At 40.5% G+C, this 21114-nt stretch overlaps 1 protein-coding gene and 1 long non-coding RNA gene across 4 annotated transcripts in view; one reads left to right on the top strand and one right to left on the bottom strand.

The window, feature by feature from the left end:
• Positions 1 to 1835: 1835 nt before the first annotated feature.
• COXFA4L3 (cytochrome c oxidase associated subunit FA4L3) overlaps positions 1836 to 21114 on the bottom strand; it is a 41469-nt gene continuing 22190 nt past the window's right edge. For 2 of the 3 annotated variants that reach the window (XR_013162380.1, XR_013162382.1), the window contains 3 exons: positions 20802 to 20967; positions 19892 to 20050; positions 1836 to 2185 (listed from right to left, as the gene is read on the bottom strand). The gene's annotated coding sequence lies outside the window, so the exon portion shown is untranslated. Of the gene's footprint in view, positions 2186 to 16607; positions 18694 to 19891; positions 20051 to 20801; positions 20968 to 21114 lie in introns of those variants that run through there. The other variant, XR_013162381.1, reaches the window with a different exon arrangement.
• The window catches only part of LOC143656059 (uncharacterized), a 49061-nt gene continuing 32682 nt past the window's right edge, over positions 4736 to 21114 (top strand). The window contains exon 1 of the long non-coding RNA XR_013162384.1: positions 4736 to 5182. This is a non-coding gene — a long non-coding RNA (uncharacterized LOC143656059). The remainder of the gene's footprint in view (positions 5183 to 21114) is intronic.

Below are 21114 nucleotides of genomic sequence, written 5' to 3'. Positions count from 1 at the left end.
CTCGAGGACCAACTTTCCTCTTAGGAAAAAAGGATATGAAAATCAAACACTTTCTTTTTTGAGATGCAATAGTAATAGGACCGCTTTGGTTGAATTGAGATGATCCCAGCCAAGGCACATTGAGAGAAGACCTGGAGGGTCCCAAATAGAGTCCCCATGTGGAGCTAGATGGTGATGCAGACCTGGGTTACGTGTGCAAGGTTTCCAGGTGGCATGAGGCTGAGACTAGAAGCGTCATCAGGTCTATCCCCCACACTTGGGGTCCTGCTTTGAGAAGTGTGTCCATGAGTGTAAGCTAAGAGCCAACACCTTGAAAACCCAGATCGATGCCCCACATAGAAAGGGCTTCTCCAGAGGCATGGGGCTGGTGTGGCAGACCCTAAATGGATCAGACTTTCTTGTACTTTCTCTCTGCAGAACTGGGTAACCCACAAATTCTTGGAACATTCAAGGCAAAATTTCAGCAGATGAGGCTGAAATTTAAATGGAAGATCACAAGGTGTGTAACTGCTTGAATGCCTTAACCTGATGACCCACAACAAACCAAACATAATTACTTTTGAATGAGCCTCTCTTTACAGGAAATGGGAGGCCAAACCAAGAATAAGTGTTATTAAATAGGCTCCAGGCAGCCAGCCGGGTACATCCAGCAGGGCTTTATGGCAGGCTGTGAGTTATGTCTGGCTCCCTGCCCTTGGTATGCCTGGAAGGGCTAGAACAGTATTTCTTAAACTTGAGAAGCAAACAAGGCCAACAGATTCTCCTGGACCTCTGGGAGAAATCCAAAGCCTGGGCTGGAGGTAAAAATTTCTTTGATATCTTGGTTCTTCTGAAAAATCCATAGTTTGCCCTCTACTCCATGGTATATGCATTTTACATATAATATAAAAAAGAATGAGCCACCCCCCCCCCACCAAACCCACCGCAGATACATGAATAAAACTGGCACTCGAAGAAATCGTGGCACCTTTATCCCACATACATCAAGCAGGCCACTGGCTCTCCCTCCACCACTCCACTTCCAGCGTGTGCAGCTAGGGGTGGGGAACCTGCCATTACCAGAGCTGACCTGGACCCTGTACAAAAAGACTAAGTGACTCAGTCTCACTGTGTGGCCTTATGACAAGGCCTTCTGTGGGAACAGGGCCTGGACTCAGCAAATGCAGCCCCCTCCCTTCTAGCGCATCAGCCTACAGAGAGAGGAACTGTTATGGCCAACACCCTTGTCCCCAGACCTTCTAAACAGGCACTACAAAGGCCTCCCTTATTTTGCCTCATAAGAAAAGAAGTTATGCAGACTTTCAAGATAACTTTTAACTTTAGCAACAACAACTTTTGGGGTTTTTTTTCTTTTAAAATAGATTTTTAGGGTGCATAGGTGGTTCAGTGGTAGAAATGTTCCTTGCCTTCCATGTGGGAGATCCAGGTTTGATTTCCGGATTATGTACCCCCTCCCTTCAAAAAAAAAGATTTTTAAAATGTAACCCAGGATAATAATTACAAATGCTTTACACAGTAATTCCAAGTAGTGAAAGGTAATTTCCTTAAAAAAAAAAAAAAAGCAAACAGTCCATACTATGTTTTTTTTTTTTTTTTTTTTTTTTTTTTTTTTTAGGAAGGAAGGGAAGGAAAGACAGAGAGAAGGAAGGGAGGAAGAAAGGGAAACATCTTTAAACATTTTCTTGTTTTTATTGTATTTTGTTTGTTTGTTTGTTTTTTACATGGGCTGGGGCCGGGAATCGAACCGAGGTCCTCCGGCATGGCAGGCAAGCACTTTGCCCGCTGAGCCACCGCGGCCCGCCCCCATACTATGTTTTGCTGCTTTATACACCCGAATGATTTATTTTATATATTAGTCAGTTGCAATATTAGCCTATACAATTTAAAACCACTCATAATTTGTCTCAAAGGCAGAGGGAACTTCGTAATGATGTACTTTCACATTAACCAGATGACAAAACATAAGAAACTTAGGAGCATGCCAACAATTCAAAATAAAACTTATAGCACAAGCACTCTGAAGTCAGCTACTTAGTGTAACTTTCACAGTTAATGATGCCTGTACATGTCTTATTTCATCAAAGGCCATCCAGTGTTTCTCTGATGCAGAAGCATACACATTTAGGCTCCAAATGCTGTGTTCTGGTTGTAATATGCATGACAGACCCTCAATCAGAAAAATCTTCTGAAAGAAAATAAATACAAAAGCAGTCAGGAATGAGTGCATTTACAAGCATGTAAATAAGGCCTTCAAAATGTGAAATCTCACATTTCTCAGAGAAGGGGTTAAGAGGCTGAAAGATATATCTGTGAGGGTAAGGATGCTGGAGGTTGGCATGTTCACATCGCAAGAGCTCTCTCTCTTCTATCTCGCAAGAGGAGGAGGAGGAGGAGGAGGAAGTGGGGGAGGGGGAAGGGAAGGGTGGGGGGAGGGGAGGGGGAAGAAGGACTGGGCAGAACTAGACCATCTCAATCCAATCCTTGGGAAATCCAGAAGGGGAAAGAAAGACCTCAAACAATGAGGTCAGGAGCAAAACACCAAAACCAAACCAGAACAACAGAAAAAAAAAAAAAAAAAAAAAACAAAGGAAAAGAGAAAAGTAGTAAATACAAGGAGAACCAAAGAGGAGAAATCACATGCTGGAAAAAAAAGTTTACTCTACTCATGACAAAACTAACAGAACATAAAAGCAAAAACCAAGACCATTATTCAAATTAAGATTGCTTAAGCAAGTGTAGAAACTTGAAAGAAACACAATATTAAAATGTTTTTGAAAAATCATCACTATGAATTTTATAAATAAAGACATTAATTTTATATACTTCAAACATTTTCTAATCTATCAGGAACACATTTGATGCTATCCTGTAAATTTAAAAATCTAATAAGCTCTTCTGTCCAATGCTTTCATTTGTAGCAGCACCAGGCATACCTTTCTCTGTTCATGCATGATGCTGAGAACCAGTTCAGAAATACTTCACATAGTATGGCTAACTATTGCAACATATTTTTTAAAAAATACAATCACTGAACATACTGTGTAGTTCTTCTGCAAAAACTTTAGAATAAGTAGAGAATTTTCATAAGTAAAGGGGTTCAAAGAATGTCATATTGGTATTCTGTCATTTTATCACTTCCCCATAATACATATTTTAGCAAACTTAATTTACAGTTTTGTCATCAAGGTCAGAGCTCTAGGATATGAATATGAATATATTCATATTCATATGAATATGAATATTTTGAGGATATGAATTAATAGAAACAGCTAAGTAAGCTAAGAAAATCCTGGGACATGGAAGGTTGAAGTCCATTTGCATGCACAATTTTAGCAAAATATTCATTGTTTTTCAAATTATAGTTGTGAGAGCTGAGCCAGAGGAACAAGCAAGGAGGGACTTTTCGGCACTCCTCTGGGAACTTTACAAACTAGCATTTCTCACCTTCCAGCAGCAGCCTCCTTATATAAATTCCCTTATTCAAGCTTCACAGTTACATTATTGAGATAAACTCCCTCGCTGGATGTCTGCCCTCCAGCAGTTACAACCTTGCAGAACTAAGGCAGTGTTTTCACCAGTGGAAAACCACCAAACTCTGGAGGACCCACTTGTGAGAAACCCACCTAGCCCAGCCTGGGACTTTAGAGGGGTTCCTCCCTATCCCCCAACCCTCCACATGGGGGGATTGGGTTCCCCCTTCCACCCATCCTGGGTGAAGAGCTATTCTCAAATCCATCCATCTCATCCCTCTCTCCCTCCTTGATCAAGCTCGCCCTTGTCTCTGTCCTACTTGCAATGTCTCTCTTATCTGGTGGCATCCTCAATTTTGAGCACTGTGGAGAGAGGCCCTCACTGTCTGCCCCCTGCTTCCACCCATCCCGGGGACAAGGTGCAGAGATGCTATCACAACACCACTGAATTTAGAACATCTCAACCCTGCCATTGATTAACCTCGCACACAACACTGGTCACAGCCAATTTCCTGGGTGAGTGTCAATCCTGTTGGGGAACTCTGCAGGACTGGTCCTCTCCTTACTCAGCCTATACTCTGCAGGTTACTTCCCTCCTCTTCCTCTTTCACAGGCTCCTTCAGGCCCACCCCCCTAATCTCATCACCACACAAAGCACACCCTTTCTCCCTCTCAGTCCTAGGGCAAACGAAGCAATGCCTCGGGTCCTTCTTAGCCAACCCTACCAAATTCATTAAAGAATTCCAATACCTGACTCAACCCTATAGTTAAACCTGTCAGGACACCTATGTAATCCTTACTGCATCTACCACCCTAGGGGAAAAAAGGCAAGTCCTAGCTACAGCCACAGCATGAGCTGATAGCCTCCATGCCCCAAACCCTACCCATTCTGGCAGGCCCCATAGCAATTCCTTCCATGCCTCTGGACTTGACCTATCAACCCCAGTCTCTGGACCTTGTGAAAATGGCCCGTTTTTTTACTTGCTTAATTGAAGGTATGAAAAAGACCGCCCTCAAGGCAGTTAAGTATAATAAAGCTCAGGAAATAACCCAAGGACCCAATAAAAACCTGACAGCCTTCACAAGTCTCCTTACAGAAGCAGCACTCAAATATAATAATCTAAATCCCAACTCAAAAGCTGACAGTCTATATCTTCACACTCACTTCATATTTCAGTCCGCCCCTAATATTAAAAGGAAAACTTCAAAAGCTAGAGGACAGCCCCAGACTCCACAGTGGGACTTAATGAAGGCAATCTTCTGGGTACTTAGCAATAGAGAGGATGAACAGAAACAGGAGGAAGAACAAAAAGAGCAGGTACTAGAGAAAAAAATCAGGCCAAATTCCTAATGCCAGCCACTGCCCTGCAAAGAGGTCAGCCGGAAAGGAAAGGGACTAACCTCATCAGAGCCGCCCGCACCCACGGACCTTGTTACAGATGTTGCAAAAGGAACCCTGGGCCAAGGCCTGTCCTAGCCGACCCTGCCTTAAATGCAGGAAGGACACTGGGCCAAAGCCTGTGCTAATCCCGACCTCCGCTGGGACCCTGTCCTCTGTGCAAGCAGATTGGTTGGGCATTGGAGGGTGGCTTGCTCGTTGGTCTCTAACTGAGGGATAAAACAACCTCCCCAGACGCACATCCCAGCGGCAGACCCAGAGCAAAATTTTGCTGTTGCCGACCTTCTCGGACTTGCCACGGACAGCTAACCAGGTGGGTTCAGAAGCCCCAACGCTTCCCATCACCGCGGCCGAACCCAGGTAACAGCGCCTATAGCAGGTGAGCCAATCTCTTTTCTCTCAGTCGCTGGAGCCACGTACCCCGTGTTACCAAAATTTGCCAAGCCTGTCTCTCCTTCCTCCATCTCTATTGCTAAAATAAATAGAATACATTCCAAACCCAGCACTATCCCTTCCCTAACTTGCATTTTAAACCAGTACACTTTTACTCATCCCTTTTTAATAATACCCCCTGCCCTGTTCCCCTACTCAGTAGGGTTACACTGTTACACGCGGTCCTGCGTCTCCCACCCGTAACTCCAAGCAGCCAGAGTTACAGGCAGCCACGGTCCTGCTGCTCTCCTTAAAAACCTCCTGTCCTTCCTCTCCCCCAAACCTCCCCCTTCCGCTTTTCACAGCCGGTATAAATCCCCACCAAAATAAATTAAATTTTAATACACAATTCGTGAGTTTATTTAACAATTCTGTTTTAGCAAACTGCAGAATTAATGCTAATGTAGCCAAGTTATGAAACCAAGGTTTAAATTGTGCTGAATTAACTGGAGAAATGGAACCATGTATGTTACAACATTCCTCTAATCTCTATACTTGCATTCTACTTCCACAAGCTAACTTTTCAGTTCTCTATGCACAGCACACATGTATCATAAATAATAATGTAACTAAATTGGCCATGATGGAATTAATTGTCCCCTGCTCTAAATGTCTGTAGCATTTAGAGATCTTTTAGTAGCAGGGTAAAGTATTTTATTTATCCCCTAATCATGTGAAAAATGTTTCTCTCTCTTAAATACCCAAATCCTTCCTTTACCTAATGTTTGTTTCATTAAATTCCTTGTAAATATAATTAAAAATTTGTTAAAAGCTTCTCATGTTATATTACTAATACTAATCATCATTAATATGATTCCTTATTCTACTCTGTAACTGCACAAAAATACTGAAACACTATAATTCACCCTAGCCTAATTATTACTATGATTTTAATTATATTATTATTTATAATTGTTACTTGTACCAAAAATATATGCAAAATATATTTGACAATGACCCCCAAAGTGTTAACAAATTTACAGCAAACATTTCAGATTCTAAAGCCGATTGAAGGGTTAAAAAGGAAAAATCTCCAATGTCCCTGCAGTGACCTTGTAACTATGTGATTAAAGGCTGTTTATGCACATTCCTTGTTGGAGAATCAGTTCTTCTCCCAGGCAGGGGTGTACTTGATAAAAATATTTAAGTTCCAGAAAATATCCTTGGGAGCCTAACTCCCTCCCTGGTATTAAGTACTGGAGGACAGTCACATAGGATATTGGCAATCTGCCGCCTTTATTCCAAAATGGTATTTAAGAGCCTAAGAATGAGTCTTTAAATTTCAATAGCATCTTGTAATTAAATTCATTTTGTAAGAGAAGTCACAAATAAAATGAGGTGCCTTGTATTCAAGCTTTAAAAAAAATTATATAATAATCAAAAAACTTTGAAAAAGTGAAAATTCCTGTTAAAAATTATAAAATTACTTTTCAAAAATGCATTGTCTAAAATGTTTCAAGTATTTGACATTATTCTGACAAGTTTGATTTTAATGGTAATTGTATGTGGAGAAATGCTTATTTGAAAGCAGTTTCTAAAATCATTTTAAGTATAAAAGATATAAAAAAAGTGTTTTTATTAAAAAGAAAAAAAGAGCAGCTTTATCCTAAGATAAAATAAATGGTTGTTACAGAATAAGGGAAATGTAGGACAAAGCCTGAACAGATAAAGTAAGATGCCAAAGATTTGTGAAAAAGGAAATTATGGTCAAAGTTGGGGTTAAAAAAATTGATGGGTTTATCTATAAAATTTTCAAAAACTTTAGTAACCAATAATATACTGATGCAAGAGCAAAATTTAATTTTCTGTCTGTTAAAGTGACAGAGTTTTTGTAGACTGTTACTCTAGTTTAGTAAAAAGTTATAAAAGTCTTTTCTAAGTGATCAATGTAAAAAGCAGAGTGTCTGTGTTTTATCAAAATAACTTCTTGTACTTTATGTTGACTTTATCATGTCCAAGGCTGTGTAAGATAAATGAATCATCTCACTGTTTGAAAAGGCTGTTTTTTTCCTCAGCTTTAGTTAATTTAAGTAAGTCACCAAATATTGTTTCAAACTCAACAACTGTTAGCATTTTGCTTTCTCAAAGTCGAACCCTGAAAGAATATAATTGTATTCCAAACAGTTGCAAGAAATTTCTTCTTTAATTTTAAAAAAATGAAGTGCTAAAAATAAAGTTCATTTCATATGTTTTGGGTTGCATTAAAAAAAATGTGTAAAAATGTTATAAGGGGGTGTGAGGGTAGCGCAGTGGTAGAATTCTCGCCTGCCATGCAGGAGACTGGGAAGTGATTCCTGGCCCATGTATTCCCCAGCCCCCCACCCCCCAGAAAAACAAGCAAACAAACAAACGAAAAACCAAACAAAAGCAAAAACTCAACAAGTGGTGCAGCAATAAGGGGGTACTCACATGGAAAAAGAATAAAAAGTGACCCTCCCCTCCCCATATAGCATACAAAGAAAAAAAAGTTATAAAAATTAAGACATTTTCTAACCTTCGTCACTAACTAACATACTTAATATTACACAACAGTATAATGTTGCTAAGTGTATTTCAGTTTAACCAGACCTTCTCGGTTCTGCCTACAGAAATCAGATAACAGAACAGCATCAAGGACACCCTGTGGCCCAGTGAATCATCGACTTCCTCTTTTTCATCTGGGAAATCTGGTTACTGGGTAGCCTACAGGACTTCAGCCCTAAAAAATTTCAGTCCCATACTTTCATCCTTTCAACATGTGTCATAAATCTACTTCCTTACACACCGCTCCCTCTGTCATCCTCTTCCTTTTTCTCTCCCTACCTCGTCTTTACCCTTTGTGTTATGCTGCCACACCGATCTGGCAACTGTCATCATCCTAACACCTCAAATCCACACTCCACCTCATACAAAAACTTCTTTAAAAAGGTAAATTTGTCACTTGCTTATAACTGCTGGCTCTGTCTCTCTGTCTTTCAGCATCAGCATACCGTCCCTATCCCTTTCTCTCTGGAGTGCCACCCAAGCAAAGACATCCTTCCCGATTCCCACACCTATCTCCTATCAGTAGGCCCATCCTTCTGCCCCTCCCAACTTCCCTCCCATTAATACTCCTTTTCCTATCTCTAGGACCCTATGCTTTCAAACTCTTTACCCAATTTCTGCAAAGAACTGTTAAATCTATAACTCAAACCCAAATCAATCATGTTCTCCTTGTCCAACATTCCGGGTATCAGCGTCTCAGTAACACTGGTGAACAATATAACCAGTTAAAACCAAATCTCCACTCCCCCTGTGAGGAGGTAAACAAGACCACCCCATCCGGTGCCCTCCAACAGCAGGAAGTAGCCAAATCTGACTCCTTCACACACACACCCCCTTCCACCACACCACCTCCACCTCTTCCCAACCTCCCCTAATTTTTCTTTATATAATCAAAGAGGCTGGAATATGTGAGAGCTGAGCCAGAGGAAGAAGCAAGGACAGATTTGTTGGAACTCCTCTGGGAACTTTCCACACTGACATTGCTCACCCTCCAGCAGCAGCCTCCTGGTGATAAACTCCCTTGTTCAACCTTCACGGTTACATTATTGGGATAAACTCCCTCTCTCGAAATCTGCCCTCCGGCAGTTATAACCTTGCAGAAGTAAGGCAGGAAAGCCACCAAGCTCTCAAGGACCCACCTGTGAAAAACCAACCTAACCCAGCCCAGGACTTTAAATAGTATGTTTCCACATTTTAACTAGGAGGAAAACTTAAGCCATGGAATCACACCATAAAAATATACACACACATATTAGAAACATTTATCTCTTTAATAAATCTAATTAAAAACTTACAAAGATGGTTTCATTTGACTACCAAATTATAAATGAAGCAATACCAAATCCTTAACTTGGCTACAAATTCTACAGTCAAATTACTTTGATTTCACTACTACAAATACTACTTCTCTTACTCCTTTACCAATTTTTTTAAAGCATTACAAAGAAATGACAGAATGGTACTGAATAATATTATATAGAATTTATATATATATATATAATTCTACAAAAGGTAAACAACTAGCACTCAGAGCAATCTTATGAAAATTATTTATTCGGCTGCAAATTGAAATGGTAAAAATTCATCTTTTTAACCTACTGCTTCAGAAAACAAAAGGAACAAGTATGTATTCTCCGGATGGGATCAAGTGATGCTTTTCCCTCTTCCCAAAGCCTTTTCATTTTTAAACTCCTGTTAGTTTCAGGAACATTTAAAATTAAAACAATTAAAAAATGGTGACATTGTCTCAATGAAAAGCCTCTCCATTTATATTTCAAAAGTTTCAAACAGTGTCAATAAACTGGCAAGTACAAAAAAATGAAATACATGTTTTTTAAAAGGCTTTTTGTACTGCATTTAGTAGTAAGCAGGCTGCTAGAGTGTCTCGGGAGAGGTCAAAGGCATTAGGGAAGGGGGAAAAGGAGCTCACTCGTCATTTCCATGTGCATGCAACAAGCAGGAAACAGCAAAATTACACAGTTAACTGTACTCAGCTGTGCTTTCTGTCAGCAGAAGATACATTTATTGAATTTTGGAGATTTGGAATATTTGAACATAGGGAAGGGTTTGAGTTTTCCAACTGAGAACTCCTATTGACTTGGTTACCCTTATCGTTCAAGATATCAGGACGCCTCCAATTGTCCATATAATTAGCTTCCTGCAATGATACACAGCCATCATCTCCCATCTCCTCAAGACGCTAGTGCTGTTCCCTTAGATTCCAGCTTACTCTCCAGACCTGAGAATTATGATTATCAGACTGAGCCACTATATGGATCTCGAATTTTGTTGACCCGCCAGAGGAAGTAAGTTCTTTTCTCATAGGTTTTAAAGTAAAAATTCTCACTTTTTTCGGTTGCATCAGCCAGAATATGAAAAGCCTTCCCAGATTTGGAGCAAACACAGTAGTATCAGTGATGGGTAAGAAGAGTTCCTGCTTTTGCATACTTCCTGGTGTTTTCATTATATTAAAAAATCTGCACCTTGGGCATTGCATTTTGCCCTGGTCATGAGAGCAGGTCTCCATGCGGCGTCCGCAGGAGTCGAAAGCCCCATGGTGAGTGGGTGCCGGGTGACCCACCGCGACGCTGCGCGCCACGGACATCATCCCCGCCAGGTCTGCGCTGCTCGCGCTGGCCCTGGTGTCCCCCACGCCCTCCAGTATGGGGTTTTTATTTTAAACTTACTATTTTGATGGGATTTATTGGAAAAGTAATACATGGTCAGAGAGGGGGAAATTACTTTAAAGGGTGTGAAGTTGAAAGTAAAGAATTGGCTTCTGCTTCTGGGAAGGTGGATAGCATACTCTTTCCTTTTCCTCCTGCTAAGTACAACAAAGAACCCTGGATGTCGCAGGTAAAACAGATATCTGAAAGGTAGAGAGAAGAATGCAGACTGCCCAAAAAACCTCAGACCTGAGGAATACATGGTGGCAGGCCCCCTAGGTTTTCGTTTTGCCTTGTATATCCTAGACTAGGTGTGGGAGATGGTGGCCACCCAGAAGCTATAGTGCAGACAACATAAAGAACAAAGGCCTGCTCTCTCCTGCCAAAGGACCAGGAAAGGGGCAGCAGAGGAAGACAGAAAATTTATGGAAAATAACCACTCTACTGAGGTGGATAACACAGAAAAGGCTGTGTTCCCTCCCCCCACCCCCACTCCCACTCATGCTAGCAAAGCCAGAGTGGGGAGCCATGACTTCTCCCCTCTACAGGCTGTGATAACCCAGCCTGTGTACCCCAGAACAACATGTTCTTAAATTTAATTCATTCCTGTGAGTGTGAACCCATTGTAAGTAGGACCTTTGGATGAGGTTACTTAGTTAAGGTGTGACCCAATTCAATTAGGGTGGGTCTTAATTCTATGACTGGAGTCCTTTATAAAAGGGATGAAATCTGGATAGATAGAAAGCCACAGAGGGGGCAGCTAGAAGCAGAACATCAACTGGTCCTGGAAGAGAAAGGAGAGACTGGGACAGGCCGCTGTGCTGGTTTGAAAGGATGTATGCCCCCTAGAAAAGCGATGTTTTCATCAAAATCCCATTTCATAAAAGTAGAATAATCCTTGTTCAATACTGTATGTTTGAAACTATGCTTGGATTGTCTCCCTGGATGGTGTAATTTAGTCAAGAGTGGTTGTTAAACTAGATTAGGTGACGACATGTCTCCACCCATTTGGGTGGTCTTGATTGGTTTACTGGAGTCCTATAAAAGTGGAAACATTTTGGAGAAAGAGATTCAGAGACAGCAGAGCAGAATGACATAGCCATGAGAGCAGAGAGTCCACAAGCCAGTGACCTTTGGAGATGAAGAAGGAAAACACCTCCAAGGGAGCTTCATGAAATAGGAAACCAGGAGAGAAAGTAGCAGATGATGCCATGCTCGCCATGTGCCCTTCCAGCTGAGAGAGAAACTGTGAGTGTGTTCACCATGTGCCCTTCCAGATGAGAGAGAAACTCTGAACGTCATCGGCATTCTTGAACCAAGGTATCTTTCCCTGGATGCCTTAAATTGGACATTTCTATAGACTTGCTTTAACTGGGACATTTTCTTGGCCTTAGAACTGTAAACTAGCAACTCATTAAATTCCCCCTTTTAAAAGCTGCTCTGTTTCTGGTATATTGCATCCCAGCAGCTAATAAACTAGAACAGCCACCATGTGGACTATCACATTAACAGAGGAGCCCGGGGCCAAGGATGGCCAGCAGTCAGCTCCAGGGTGCCAGTCTTCAGGGAGAAAGGTTACCTGGACGATGCCTTGGTTTGGATTTCTCCAAGCCTCAAAAGCTAATAAATTCCTATCCTTTGAGCCAACCTATTTCATGGTATTTTCTTGAGCAGTAAGGAAAGTAAAGTAGTGTCTGATCCCTAATAACATACACTACCTGATCTGAACAACAGAGAGAAAATGAAACTGAAACCTACAGATTTCAAGAAGATCAAGCAAATTCCAAACAGAATAAACCCAAAGATATCCACAGTACAACACACCAAATCAAACTTCTGAAAATTAAAGACAAAGAAAAAATCTTGAAAGCAGTGACAGAAATGACATCTTATATATAGGGGGGGAAATAATTCAAATTAAAAAGCTTTTCATCAGAAACCAAGGAGTCCAGAGATATATGTTACAAGTACTGAAAGAAAGGAACTGTCAACCCAGAGACATCTATCCAATGAAAGTATTTCTTAAGGTATGAAGGAGAAATCAAGACGTTCTCAGATGAAGAAAAACTAAGAATCTGTCACTAGCAGATATATCCTAAAAGAATGGCAAAAGAAGATCTCTGAACATAAAGGAAATGATGAGAGGACTGTTGGAACCCCAGTGTGCTGGTTTGAAAGGATTATGAACCCTAGAGAAGCCGCGTTTTAATTCTGATCCATCTGGTGGAGGCAGCAGCTTCTTTTAATCCCTATTCAGCACGGTAGGTTGGAAACTTGATTAGATCATCACCACGGAGATGTGACTCGCCCAATTGTGGGTTTTAACCTTTGATTAGAGGGAGATGGGACTGCACCCATTCCAGGTGGGTCTTGTTTATTGAAATCCGTTAAAAGAGGAAAACATTTTGGAGAGAGAGCCTCAGAGCCACAGGAGAGCCGTGAGAACCATGCGAGTCCACGCAGCCAGAGACCTTTGGGTATGAAGAAGGAAAACACCCCCAGGAGAGCTTCAATGAATAAGAGAAAGCTAGCAGATGTCACTGTGTTCACCATGTGCCTTTCCAGTTGAGAGAGAAACTGGAATGAGGGTAATCTCTTGGACATTTTTATAGACTTGCATCAATTGGGACATTTTCACAGCCTTAGAACTGTCAACCTGCAACTTAATAAATTCCCCCTTTTAATAGCCGTTCTGTTTCTGATATATCGCATTCTGGCAGCTAGCAAGCTAGAACACTCAGAAAGGAAGAAAAAAAAATGCAGTAAAGCAAAATAGGGGTAAATACAATAGATTATCCTTCTCCTGAGTTTTTTTTTGAACGAATACACCAAACATGTTAGCATATATTTTCTTTTTAGTTTAAGTAATGACAAAGACCCAGTTTACCAGCTTTACATTTTATAAAGCTAAGCTTAACATTACATATTTAAATAATTGTCAGAATTTGCTAAGTTGCTAGCATTCATGCATGACTAGAAAACATCCTTAGTTTATATTAAATATTTATATTAAACCAGAAATGTATCACCATTACAGTACACCATAGTGTATTAATATCTTTCGCTACCAAATACTGAAAAAAAGTGAAATTATTTTTGTAGACGATTCATCCTGGCAATGTTAACTTCACAGCAGACTGAAACTACTTGGCTCACATTTCAAACACAATAGAAAGAGCAAGATCCACGCTGGTGTTAGTGTACAATTTTGTCTTAGTGTTACTAAAGAATCACGGTTCACCTTGGATTAAGTTTAATAAAGAAGCAAAGTGCAGGCAGAAATATACAAAAATTTTAAAGACAAAAAGGAAAAAGTGGTCCTATTAAAATAGTCCCAACAATAAACTCAAAAGTCTATGACAAATAGGTGCTTCAATGAGCTGTTAATAAATACTTTAGGTTAGGTGCAGTTATACTGAAAGTAGTGTTCGTGTGAAGTCTTCAAAAAAATATTCCTGTTAATCCTCAAATGGTTCTCATTATACTTTAGCATTTCTGTTAAACGTGTTGTTCTAGTTTGTTAGCTGCCGGAATGCAACACACCAGAGACGGATTGGCTTTTAATAAAAGGGGATTTATTTTGTTGGTTCTTCAGAGGAAAGGCAGCTAACTTTCCACTGAGGTTCTTTCTTACGTGGAAGGCACAGGATGGTCTCTGCTGGTCTTCTCTCCAGGCCCCTGGGTTCCAACAACTTTCCCCAGGGTGATTTCTTTCTCCATCTCCAAGGGCCCAGGCTGAGCTGCAAGTGCTGAGATGAGGAATGCCAAGCTGCTAGGCTGTGCTACGTTGTGATCTCTCATTTAAGCACCAGCCAATTAAGTCAAACGTCACTCATTGCAGCAGACACGCCTCCTAGCCGACTGCAGATGTAATTGGCAACAGATGAGGTTCATGTACCGTTGGCTTATGTCCGCAGCAACAAGATTAGGTATGCTCACCTGGCCAAGTTGACAACTGAATCTAACTAACACACGTGTCCATTGAATTAATTGTTATCCAAGCGTAATGGCTGCTCCTTATCATTTATTGTTAAGGACTTTAACTGGCCATCTTCTTCAACTTCCACTCTTTGTTAACCATTCTCAGTAATCCTCTGTGTAGAGATTTTTCTGCCATTACCTATTTTAGTTGAAGTTGATAAAAAATTGAAGTTGCTCATTGAATTAGTTTGCTAGCTGCCGGAAAGCGATACACCAAACCTGAAACAGCTTTTAAAAAGTGGAATTTAATAAGTTACAAGTTTATAGCCTATAAAATTGTCCAAACTTAGGCATCAACATGAAGTTATCTTCACTCAAGAAAGGTCAATGGGTCAGGACCCCTCTGTCAGCTGGGTGGTCACATGGCTGGCATCTGCTGGACCCTTGCTCCTGGGCTCCATTGCCTTCAGCCTCTGCTCCTGTGAGGGGTCCTCATATTGCTTTTCCAGGACTGGCTTTCATCCTTTGGCTTCCCTTGGCTCTCTCCAGGTTCTGGCTTGCTTAAAATCTCATGGTGATGTCTGCTGGGCTCCAACCATCTCCAAACATCCGTATCTCTGTTCTCTGAAGCAACTGTTCTCCAAGCATCTACATTTGCTCTCTCTGTTCACTCTGAGGCTTCTTTCATTTCTGTAAGCTCTTTTGTTGCTCTCTCCAAAATCTTCCACTTTTAAAGGATTCCAGTAAACTACTCAAGACCCGCCTGGAATGGGTGGAGTATATCTCCATCTACTGAAAGGTGACACCCACATTTGGACATGTCATATCTCCATGGAGATAATCTTTTCAAAAGTTTCCAGCCTACAGATCAATGAAAAGGAATGGTAAGGGGTTGTGTTAGTTAGATTCAGTTGTCAACTTGGCCAAGTGAGCATACCTAGTCTTGCTGCTGCGGTTTGCAAATACCAGACATGTTGGAACGGTGTTTTGGATGGCTAAGGGGAAGACTTTGGAGGAACTGTGAGGAGATTGATGATGAAGTCCTGGAGTGTTTGAAGAGACTGTTGGTGTAAATGGAACTACTACCAATCTTGACAAAGGAGAACACAAAAGGGAAAAAATTGGAGTTTGCAGAGTGAGAACCATGGAAGCTCAGGTCTGAAGCCAAGAAACCTCGGCCAGGAGAGTGGACCCACCCATCTACAGGGAGAGGGTGAGTTTACCCTGAAGGGCGAGGATGAGTCTCCCCTCTCGTTGCAGTGGAGGAGTTGTGTAGCCTCAGGCCTTGGAAAAGGCGTAGCACACTCCTTGGGAGACTGGGAGAGCCTGGCTGCCACCATGTGGAGGGGCTGAGCGTGTGCCCCAGAAATGGCAGAGAGCCGAGGGGGTGGCCCTGATGCCTGGAGAGAGGGGAGCCCAGAGGTGGTCTCCTTGATGTTCCCTGAGGTTGATTTGGAAAGAGGCGGGCCACTGCATAGGCTCTCGGAAAGGGTGGGATTGCCACTTTCTACAGCCAAAGGATAAATGACTTTCAGACTTTGAAATCCAATGGTGTTTGCCTGCAGGTTTTCCTTCCAGTTTCTCCCTATGGATCTGGTGTTTATCCTCCTTTGCATATTGGCATCAGATAACTTGTTTTGAGATTCACAGGCCCACAGCAAGAAGAGAAGTTTTTGCACCTGTTTAAGGTGATGCTTGAAGTTGCCAGTGACAAGGGGTGGACATGTGTCAGATTCAGTTGTCAACTTGGCCAGGTGAGCATACCTAGTCTTGTTGCTGCGGACATAAGCCAATGGTACATGAGCCTCATCTGTTGCTAATTACATCTGCAGTCGGCTAGGAGGCGTGTCTGCTGCAGTGAGTGATGTTTGACTTAATTGGCTGGTGCTTAAATGAGAGATTGCAATGTAGCACTGCTAAGCAGCTCGGCATTCCTTATCTTAGCACTCACAGTTCAGCCCAGGCCTTTGGAGATGCAGAAAGAAGTCACGCTGGGGAAAGTTGTTGGAACCCAGGGGCCTGGAGAGAAGACCAGCAGAGACCATCCTGTGCCTTTCACATAAGAAAGAACCTCTGTGGAAAGTTAGCTGCCTTTCCTCTGAAGAACCAATAAAATAAATCCCCTTTTATTAAAAGCCAATCCATCTCTGGTGTGTTGCATTCCGGCAGCTAGCAAACTAGAACAGGGGTATAGAAAAGAAGTAGGGACACAAAGGCTAAAATATATTGGGTAGATGGAAATGCTAACAGTCAATGAGAGGGAGGGGTAAGGGATATGGTATGTATGAATTTTTTTCTTTTTTCTTTTTATTTCTTTTTCTGAATTGATGCAAATGTTCTAAGAAATGATCATGGTGATGATATTGTGAGTTTTTGATTATATACCAGGAATGGAATGATCATATGGTAAGAATGTTCGTGTTTGTATGTTGTTATGTTTTTTAAAAAAATAAAAATTAAAAAAAAGAGTTTCTAACCTCCAGTATTGAATCAGGATTAAAAGAAATGACCACTCCCACAAGAATGGATCAGGATTAAAACACGGCTTTTCTGGGGTGCATAATATTTTCAAACGAGCACACCCATCCTACTACCACCAAAGGATGCTGAAGAAAATGAAGTAAGGTTCCCATGCTTCAATGAGCCAAATGAAGCAAATCCTAGGTCAAAAGAAGAAAATCTACCTCCAAAAGATGGAAACTGACTGAAGGCAGAGAAAAAACATCCTGTGCCCATTTCTGATTAAAACTTCACAAATAGGTCTAAGAAAAGTCAAATGAAAATGGGTCCTTTCCACCAACAATTCTCCGGAGATATCATCTAGATTACGGGATGTAACGTCAAACTCAAATAGACCGTCAAAATGACTTCCACCCCACCACCACCATTTAATCCTTCTTTGCCATATTTGTCATAGATGTCCCATTTTTTAGCCTCTGATAACACCTCATATGCTTCAGCTACTTGTTTGAATTTTCTCTCTGAGTCTTCTTTATTCTCAAGCTTTTTATTAGGGTGCCACTTGAGTGCTAATTTACAATATGCCTTTTCAATATCCTCGGGTGAGGCAGGTCTCTGCATGCTAGAACTTCATAGTAACCCATCATGTTTTAATAGATTGTTGGAACAGGTCCTGAGGAGGGACAGCCAGCGACAGGAAGGAGGAGAGGCTGGGCGGAGGGGCCCATGGTCTCCTCTCAGCTTTGAAAATTGTTTAACAATTGGATTAAAAATCACAGCAACGTCTGATGTGGCTCCAAATGTATGTAGAGGAAGTATTTAAGACAATTATATTATAAATGGGGAAAGGTAATGGGGTGTAGAGGAAAGTCATTTTTTTCTACATTTCACTCAAACTGGTAAAATTATACCAGTAAGCTGTGACAAGATACACTGAAAAACATTATAGATAAATCAAAATTAATTCTAAAAAACTTTCAAATAACCCACAGGAAGGCAGGAAAAAGAAAACAAGAGAAACAAAAAAATGTAGAGGCAAAAACAAAAGTAAGATGGCAGTCTTAAGCGCTAACATATGAATAATTACATTAAATATAAATGACCTAGGAAACTTATGGGGAAGATGGACTCAGTCCTCCCACCGAAACCACTATTGGACAGGCAGGAACTGTCCAAAATGACTCCTAAACAACTCTGCCTTTGCTAGGTATAATCGATATACTAATAATTTAACCTATAATTTATTGTAAAAATCAGTGCCTCTCATAAAGCTTATTTTATAGTCTAACACTTCCCTGTTAAAATGAAATTATCTTAAAGCTGTATTGAGGACGGAAAAAGCTGTATCGGGGGCCTGTTTGATTCTTGAAATCTGAATTGGGATGGCAAAGAGAATTAATATAAGTAGTTTTAAAATACAAGAAAAAGTAAAAGTTGCATTGTTTTGCTCAGTTTGAAAAAAAAAATCAATATAATTACTATAAAAAATGCCTGTGCGACCTATGTGGCTATGGAATTTTTTCCTAGAAAGTGTTTGCAGGTTACTTATGGGGGATAGAAGATATTTTGCTTCCAATATAAGGATTTAATACCTAGATTAATCTAGGTTTTCATTAAAGGAATTCAAAAATTACTTGCATGAATTGAATAAACCTCTCTATATCATTGATCTGTTTAATAGAGTCTCTGATACAGCTGTGTGATACCCTCCTTCACTATGTTTAAATTCTAGGCCACAAAAATTAAGGACATCATTTCCATACCTAATCCAATATTAACTGCTTGATTCCTCCTTGTGCATCTTGGCTTTGAGCTCAACTTCCTGAAATAATGTAACCAACTCTTAATTACTTATGTTAATAGAAGGATAACACAGGTCAGTCAGATCCTGGATAAGTGAACAGAACACCAAAGATGAAAGGTTTTTCCTCTTGCTGTGATCTACTTCCCAGGTCCATTATGGCAAAGTCTTTAAGGCAGAAAGGGCAGGAACAGCTTAAGATGGAGAAAAATCCAATAGCATTCCATCTTTCTGCCCTTGCCCACTGAACTTTGCAGGCTTGCCCTTATATCCTAACAGTCTGTTCTCTAAGCTGCCTGAGAGTCATTCTCTGGCACAGATACTGATGTATACACTGACTCATATGGCTCGCAAATCATTGAAAATTGGTTTTGGTTTAAGCAATTGCTGTAATGGCTCAGGTGGCTAGACCAGCAGATGGGATGCACGCAAAGCTGAGCAAGACACCCGAGCCACTGCACTTCCTTAGACCCCACATGGCACCTCCCTTTCTCTGGGACCTGTGAGTAACACACTCTCTTTTCCACGTACTATGGGCTCAGTTTTCCTTTGTATCACACCTGACATTCACTGAGACTCAATTTTTTTTTAATAATTAAAAAAAAAATTTTTTTTAGTCGACATGCCAAAACAACATACAAACACGAACGTTCTTAACATACAAACACGAACATTCCATACATGGTGTACAATCAATGGCTCACAATGTCATCACATAGTTGTATATTCATCACCATGATCATTTTTTAGAACATCTGCATCTCTCCAGAAAAGGAAATAAAAAGAAAAAACTCATACATACCATACCCTTTACCCCTCCCTCTCATTGACCACTAACTAGTATTTCCATCCACCCAATATATTTTAACCTTCGTTCCCCCTATTTTTTTTCTATACCCCTTACCACTCCCTTTCATTGATCACTAGTATTTCCATGTACTCACTTTGTTTTAACATTTATTCCCCCATTATTTATTTATTTTTAATCCATATTTTTTTACTTATCTGACCATACCGTAGATAAAAGGAGCATTAGACACAAGGTTTTCACAATTGCACAGTCACATTGCAACAGCTATATCATTATGCATTCATCTTCAAGAAACATGCCACTGGAACACAGATCTACAGTTTCAGGCACTTCCCTCTAGCGTCTCTAATACACCGTAAACTAAAAAGGGGATATCTATATAATGCGTAAGAATAACCTCCAGGATACCTTCTCGACTCTGTTTGAAATCTCTCAGCCACTGACACTTTATTTTGTCTCATTTCTCCCCTCTTTCTCTCCGTCTGCTCTGAAATCCTTAGCATGTTGATTTTTCCTTTCATGCTTGGCATCTCAAGGGTTTAAGAATCTGCTGCACTTGGGTACCATCTGCAAATTCCAGGCAGAAATAAAGGAATAAAGAAGCAGTCTCAGCTACCTATGTACTTTTTTAATCAGGAAAGTAAGCGTTTTCCCAGAAGGCACAAAAAAGACTTTCTCTTACATTTCACTGGCCATAATTCAGAAATATGAACACCCCTTGCCACAAAGAAAGAAGGGAAATTGAGTCTGTATAACTGGAGGCAGGCAAGAGAAAAGGAAAACAGGGAGACTGTTAGCCAAGAATTCTGGAGTAGGGTGGGCCACAGTGGCTTGGGTGGGCCATGGTGGCTCAGCAGGCAGACTTCTCGCCTGCCATGCCGGAGACCCAGGTTGGATTTCTAATGCCTGCCCATGCAAAAAAAAAAAAAAAAAATTCTGGAGTATCTACTACATTGATTGTTTTTTCCTGTTACAAATCAACTAATAATGAGGAGGAGATATAACATGGTTAAACTTCAAGAGAGAAGATCTAGAAATGTTGACTTGAAGTCTAATCCAAACAGTTTGATTATTTGTTTGTTTGACCTGATTTGACAATATGGCAAACAGATTGGTTATAAATATAACCCTGTTATAAAGAAAGACATCCCCTTATTTGGTATAAACATACACTTCCTTTCATGTTAATGCAATGCCTGCCCATTTTCACAATCTAACCTTTTCTATAAAATCTGTTGACACCAAAAACAAACAAAAAAACACCCAAAAATGAAATAGCTGTAACTTGGAAACAGATTGCGTAATGTTAGCTAGATACCTGGAAATATGGATTCTCATTTCTAGTCCTTTGTTTCTGTCACATGCATTTAATTAATATTACTCCTGGGATTTTAATCTATATGAACCATCCACTTAATTAGTAATGAAAGTTCTTATCATAGTTGTGTCTTTTTTTTTTTTGCCTGTAAAATTTCTGTACATTTCTGAAAAGAGAGTGTGCTGAATATAAGTATTCTTGTTAGTGTAACTAGTAATTTATGTTACTCTATGTAATTCTTAATTTCTACATATGGCTTTTTTTTGAGAACACTATTAAATCATTACTTAGCTTTGTAAACATTCACTTCAAC

The sequence above is a fragment of the Tamandua tetradactyla genome, chromosome 14, assembly GCF_023851605.1.
Source record: "Tamandua tetradactyla isolate mTamTet1 chromosome 14, mTamTet1.pri, whole genome shotgun sequence".
Lineage (NCBI taxonomy): Eukaryota > Metazoa > Chordata > Mammalia > Pilosa > Myrmecophagidae > Tamandua > Tamandua tetradactyla.
The sequence above is the reverse complement of the archived record's forward strand: the minus strand, read 5'-3'. Positions and strand labels throughout refer to the sequence as shown.